Genomic DNA, 6880 nt, shown 5'->3' with positions numbered 1-6880 from the left:
AGGAACAGACTATTGATATATGCAATTACTTAGATAGATCTTGACATTGTGCTGAGTAAAATAAGCCCTCGACAGGTTACATATAGCATTATTGCGTTTATATAACACTCTCAATGACAGAATTTTAGTGATGGCAAAAAGTTATTGATGGCCAGGGCTAGGGATGGTAGAGGAAAGAAAGGAAAGTGAGTGAGAATTTTATCATGGTGGAATAGTTCCATATCTTAATTGTGGTGGTGCTTACACAAATCTATACATGTAATAAAATGTCATGGAACAACACATAAACTATCAATACTAAACGGTTTTGATATTGTACTATATGTTCAATGTGACCATTGGCAGAAACTGGCTGAGGAGAACTTGGGACCTCTCTGTACTCTCTTTGCAATTTCTTGTGACTCTATAATTATTTCAAAATAAAAATGTTTCAAACTTCATGAGGATGATAACCTCTAAAGTAGCTCTACAAATTGTAAAGCAACATTGATCTAGATCTAATGAAGAGTATAGAAAATACGAAGAAAAGAAGACAGCGTTAGTCAAAAATGTTAACCAAATCATACGTTTTTCCTCTGGTCAAACTTAAAAAAAAAAAAAAGAATGCTTTAAGAACATAATTCTTTCTTTTTTTTAAATTCATGGGTGCTACATTTTAAAGCAAATGTACTTTTAGTTAAATATTAACCAATTTTAACAGTTGAAAGTAACTGAATATGGAGATTTGCCCAACTTATGTATTCTAAGAACCAAAGTTATCTCTAGAAAACAACTTGTTGGGGGAAAAGGTTTTTCTGTATTGTATTTCTTTTGTGCACAAAAAGGTTAGTAATATTATTAAATATGACACTTCTGTATATTTTTGTACATCAGCTTTAGGACATGCAGACAGAACCAGAGGTCTTTTTTAAGTTTGACAGACCCAGGGATTGATGACAAATTGAACTCTGCTTCTGCTTTACTTGACTGCCAAGAGATTTCTGGGTGTCACACAGCTAACTTAGTGAATCTGATTGAAGAAATATTTATAGGATGAAACAATCAGTTGAGAAAAGGATCATGTAATTATCACTGACAATGAAACAAACATGGTGAAAGCCATGAGTGATTTATGAAGGAATCCCAAGTGTATGACGTTGTGTTCTCACCCTTTATTTGAGGCCTCAAAAAAGTAATTGTAGTACAGTATAATGTAACAGAATTACAGGTGGTCAGCAGAAAGAGAATGGGCAACTTTGATCGATTCTCTTCAAGAGCCAAAGACTAACTCTGTGACATACAAGGGAGTTTAAAACTGCTTGCCATTATTTTCACAAGCTATTCAAACAAAATGAAATAGCAGCGAATACTTAGTTTATTAAAAGCCCCTTGAACAAAAGAAAGCCTTAATCATTTACTTTGCAGGTAACAATGACTTTTAACCAATGCTTGCCTGTGGAGATTTTTGTTTGCTGCAACCTGCTGAAGGAGAAAGCATATATAAACTCCTTGAGGCAGCAATTATTTCTTACAGCACATTCCTATAATTTTGTTTCAGGGAAGATGGTGGAATAAGTATGCATGAGATGGAAATGGAAACTCAGCTATTATTTCCATCACCTTGAAAGCCATTCACAGTTGCCCACTGCCATCTCTGGACTCATGGCTTAAATACAAGCTTCTGAAGTGATTTAGTGAAACAGCAATGGCATGCTGTTTCATTTTTCTATAGGTGCATAACAAACCATCCCAAAATTCAGCAACGTAAAACAATAATTATATGATGCTCATAGATACTGTCAGTCAGAAATTTGGGCAGGGCCCAGAAGTAATGGTTTTTCTATGCTCTACAAAGCCCAGGGACAGAGCTGGAAAGGCTCAAAGAATGAGGGTAACAACGGCTTGGGGCTGGAATCACTTCGAGGCATCTTTATTCACATGTCTGGCAGCTAATGCCTGCTGTCATATGGTACCTCACCTGGGGGCTGCCTATAAAAGTAGACACAATCTCTCTATGGGGTTTTCTCCATGTGGGCTAGTTTGCGCATCATCACAGCATGGTAGCTAGATTCCAAGCACATGAGTTCTGAAAGAACAAGATGACAGTGTTTAACATTTGGAATTTATAGAGCTTCACTTCCATCATCTTTTATTGGTCTGAGGAGTCAAAAAACCCCACCCAGTTCCAAATTCCAAGGAGAGAAAGTATAGGTTTTACTCATTGATGGAAGAAGAGCAAAGCTTCAAGAAAAAATGTGTGGCATAAAAAATACTATTGTAGTGTATTAGCTTGTTCTCACATTGCTATAAAGTACTCGAGACTAGGTAATTTATAAAGAAAAAAGTTTTAATTGATTCATAGTTCTGGAGGCTGTACAGGAATCATGGCTGGGGAGGTCTCAGGAAAGTTACAATCATGGTGGAAGTCAAAGAGGAAGGAGTCATGTCTTACATGGCCAGAGAGGGAGGAAGAGAGCAAAGGCGGAGGTACTACACACTTTCAAACAACCAGATCTCATGAGAAGTCACTCACTATAAGGAGAACAGCAAGGGGGAAATTCACCCCCTTGATCCAATCACCTCCCTCTGTGCCCCTTCTCCAACACTGGGGATTACAATTCTACATGAGATTTGGGCAGAAACACAAATCCAACACATACTATGTGGCTATCTTTAGAAAATGCACTCTGCCACACATGTTAAAACAATAAAAACAAACAAAACAAGTGACAACAATAATTTCGGTTCAGCTTCTGAAAATATTTGGTATACTTTTTGAGAAGTATACAAAACTTCAGATTATAGGGCTGCTGCAATGAAATTACATCATCGTTGACCAGTTTCATGAGGGGAATTATAAAAATAAGTACACGTAAAATTAAGTAGAAATATAGAATTTAAATTATAATTCAAGGCATCCATAGAAGAGATTATAGAAGTAATTATCTTAAAGTTGAAAGGGACTCTTAACCTTAAAAAATCCATTATTCCATTTCATAGAATTCCTTTAACAATCTCTAATAACAAAAAATTTACTACCTCCTAGAACAGTCCATCCCATCAAGAGCAATACTGGGTAGCTGTCACAAGCCAATGTAGGGGTAATAATAAGAGGCTTGTAGAAAAGATATAATGTAGATTTATCTTTCAGAATGAATAGAATTTAGATAATTGAAAAGGAGAGAAAGATCATTAGCAGGGGAATCCTAAAGTGGACATACAAATTTAAGGAATAAAAGAGCTATTTGGGTACAAGGAGAATTTAATTGTTTAATTGTAATAGAAACATTTTGAGAAAAACTTGGAAGATAAGGCAACAAGTTGAGATCTAACTGGGGAAGACTTAATGCACTTTGTATTCCGTCCAATAAATAAGTTTCTGTAGTTTTCAGCATCACAGTAATACAATTAAGATAATTTTAGGAAGACTAACCTGAGAGGAGGGATGAAAGTGAAACAAAGTGGAGGCAGGAAGACCTCCTATGATTATCCAGGTATGCAGTGTAAAAAAACCACACAGAGTCAGACATAACACTGATACAGCAAGTCACCATTTTCCACACTTTATCCTGCTGCAGACTGCATGCAAATTTATAATCTCCCAGCCACCCTTTTCTTTCAAGCATATTACTATTCTTAGATATTAAAACTCAGCAGCAAAGTGTTGGTAAAGTTTGGCCTGAACACAATATTTTAACTTAGGAAGTACTGTGACATCCTTTCAAATCAAATTTCCTCTTGGTCTTGAGTCAAGAAATATGGAAATTAACCCAGAAATTCCACTTCTAGGTATATATGCCAGGAAACTCGCACATATGAACACAAGATGTGGCTAAGAATGTTGGCTTGGCTGGGTGTGGTGGCTCATGCCTGTAATCCCAGCACTTTGGGAGACTGAGGCAGGTGGATCACCTGAGGTTGGGAGTTCAAGACTAGTCTGACCAATATGAAGAAACCCCCATCTCTACTAAAAATACAAAATTAGCCGAGCTTGGTGGTGCATGCCTATAATCCCAGCTACTCGGGAGGCTGAGTAGGAGAATTCCTTGAGCCAGGAGGCAGAGGTTGCAGTGAGCAGAGATCACACCACTGCACTCCAGGCTGGGCAACGAGAGCAAAACTCCATCACAAAAAAAAAAGAATGTTTGTGATGGCCTGGTGCGGTGGCTCACACCTGTAATCCCAGCAGTCTCGGAGCCCGAGGTGGGCAGATCATCTGATGTCAAGAGTTCAAGACTAGCCTGGTCAACATGGTGAAACCCCGTCTCCACTAAAAATACAAAAAAAAAAAAAAAAAAAATCAGCTGGGTGTGATGGCATGTGCCTGTAGTCCCAGCTACTTGGTGAGGCTGAGGCAGGAGAATCTCTTGAACCCAGGAGGCAGAGGTTGCAGTCAGCCAAGATCGCACTACTGCACTCCAGCGTGGGCTACAGAGGGAGACTCTATCTCAAAAAAAGAAAAAAGAAATAAAAGAACGTTTGTGGCAACAACTTTGTAATTTCGAAAAAGTGGAAACAGCATAAATGTCCATCAATAGGAGAATGGATAAACTGTGGTATATGTATACAATTGAATACTATACAGTTATAGAAAGAACAAACAGGAGCTACATATTTCAACATAGGTGAATCTCACACACAAACAAGTATGATAATATTTGTAGCAAATTTTCAAACATACAATGAAATACTATGTAGAACTTAAGGATGAATATATATACTAAAAATATAAAGAAATGCACAGGAACACCAAATATCAAATTTATGACAGAGATTACTCAGGAAGCAAGGATAGACATGTGGAAGCAAAGACTGCGATTGGGGAAAGAAACACAGTGGAATTCAACTGCACTGTGATCCTACTTTATTTCTAAAACTGAGTATTAAATATATTGTTTTGTTATAGAATTCTTTATACATTTTATAAGTCTGAAATATTGCATGTGGATTCTTTTAAAGAAGGGTGTAAATCACACCCTGCCAATTTCCCAAACCATATTCAAGCAGAGTAACTCTTCATCCCTTTGCAAGCCGTATGGCAAAACTGGAGGGATTACAAAATCTCTGCAGAGATGGAGCTTGCAATAGCTCCATGGTGATAATGTCATTTAGAACCAAAGGTCTGGAGCTGAGGAGTCAAGCAGGATGAGGGCAGGCAAAAAAGAACAGGACATTTTCCCCACCCTTGGCAATATGAACTGAGGCCAAGGCGGGGGGCAGTGGTGTTGTTGCTCCACCAAACAACTATGACTGTCCTCAGCTGTCCAATGAACAGCAGACTTGTCCTGTCTCATTTGCAGCATGTCTTGGGTGCTCAAATACAGACTGGGAGGATTGAGTTTAGTTCTTGGTATTTTAAAGGACTCCTAAAAGTAATAATAGACAAAGACTTTCATCCTCACTCCCACTAACTCCTCCCAATCAGACGTTTTTTAAAAAAAAAAAAATACAGATCTGACTCCCTGCTTAAACCCTCTTTTATATTCCCATGAGTTTACAATCAAGGCCAAATTCCATAGACTAGCATTCATGCTATACAAGGAGGCCCTACTACTATGAACTTTACTACTTCTCCCTTCCCACACCCCAGACACACTGGACTATTGACAATGCCATGCACCATTTTAAATCAAGAATCGTAAGTCTTTTGGCTTCTTTTTCCAGATTGCTTTAGCCATTCTACATTTCCATATGAATTTTAGAATCAGCTTGTTAATATGCAAACAAAGCAGTGATACTGTGATAGAAATTACATTTGCTCTGTAGGTCAACTTGGAGAGTATTGACATCTTAACAATATTGCCTTCCAATCCATGAACATGGGATGTCTCCATTTATTTAGCTCTTCTTTTATTTTTTTCAGTCATGTTTTATTGTTTTCTTTGTATCAGTTGAGGTTCTTTTGTTAAAAATATTTACTTAATATTTTATTTTTGACACTACTGTAAATGAAATATTCATTAATTTTATTATCATATTGTTTATTTCTAGTGTATAGACACACAACTGATTGTGTATATTAATCCTGCATCCTAAAATCTTGCTGAATTAATTAATTAGTTCTATTATTTGTGTGTGTGCATGTTCCTTAGGATTTTTTACATACAAAATCATGTCATCGGCCAATAGAGAGTTTTACTTCTCTCTTTCCAATCTAGATGCCAGTTATTTATAATGATATTTAAATAATAAAAAACAATCTTTATATATACTCATATAGTGACCAATTCTTATGCTCTTCCATATTTTTGTAGATCCATATTTTGATCCATCATTTCCTTCTGCCTGAAGTACTTCCTTTAACATTTTTTTCATAGTGCAGATCTTGCTGATGATCAATTCCTTCAGTTTTTGTATATCTTAGTCTATTTTACCTTCATTTTTGAAATATATTTTCACTGGCTATAGAATTCTAGGTTAATAGCTTTCTTCTTTCAGTATCATAAAGACATTGCTCAATTATCTTCTTGATTGCATTGTTTCCAAAAGAAATCTGCTGTCATCCTTATCTATGTTTCTCAATATGTAAGATGTCTTTTCCCCCTCTGGCTATGTTCAACATTTTCTCATTATCACTAGTATTGAACAATTTATTTATAATATGCCTTGATAAAGTTTTCTTTATGTTGTTGTGTTTGGGATTCTTTGAGTTCCTTGGATCGGAGGGGTTTTAGTGTTTTAGTTTTCATCAAATTTGGGAAAGTTTTGTCATTGTTTCTTCAAGTGTTTTTAGTCCACTTTTCTTAAAACAAGGCACAGTTATTTGATCTGAATCACCTAACTGACAGAATATTGGCAAGAGACTCTACTTACCTAGAACATACTCCAGATGCCACACCTAAATGAGCCATGAGATTGTGTAAATCATATAACTTCTTTAAACTTCAGGGTTTTTTTCGCT

This window comes from Trachypithecus francoisi, unplaced genomic scaffold (assembly GCF_009764315.1).
Source record: "Trachypithecus francoisi isolate TF-2019V2 unplaced genomic scaffold, Tfra_2.0 Lachesis_group3, whole genome shotgun sequence".
Classification (NCBI taxonomy): Eukaryota; Metazoa; Chordata; class Mammalia; order Primates; family Cercopithecidae; genus Trachypithecus; species Trachypithecus francoisi.
Note: the sequence above shows the minus strand (reverse complement) of the source record.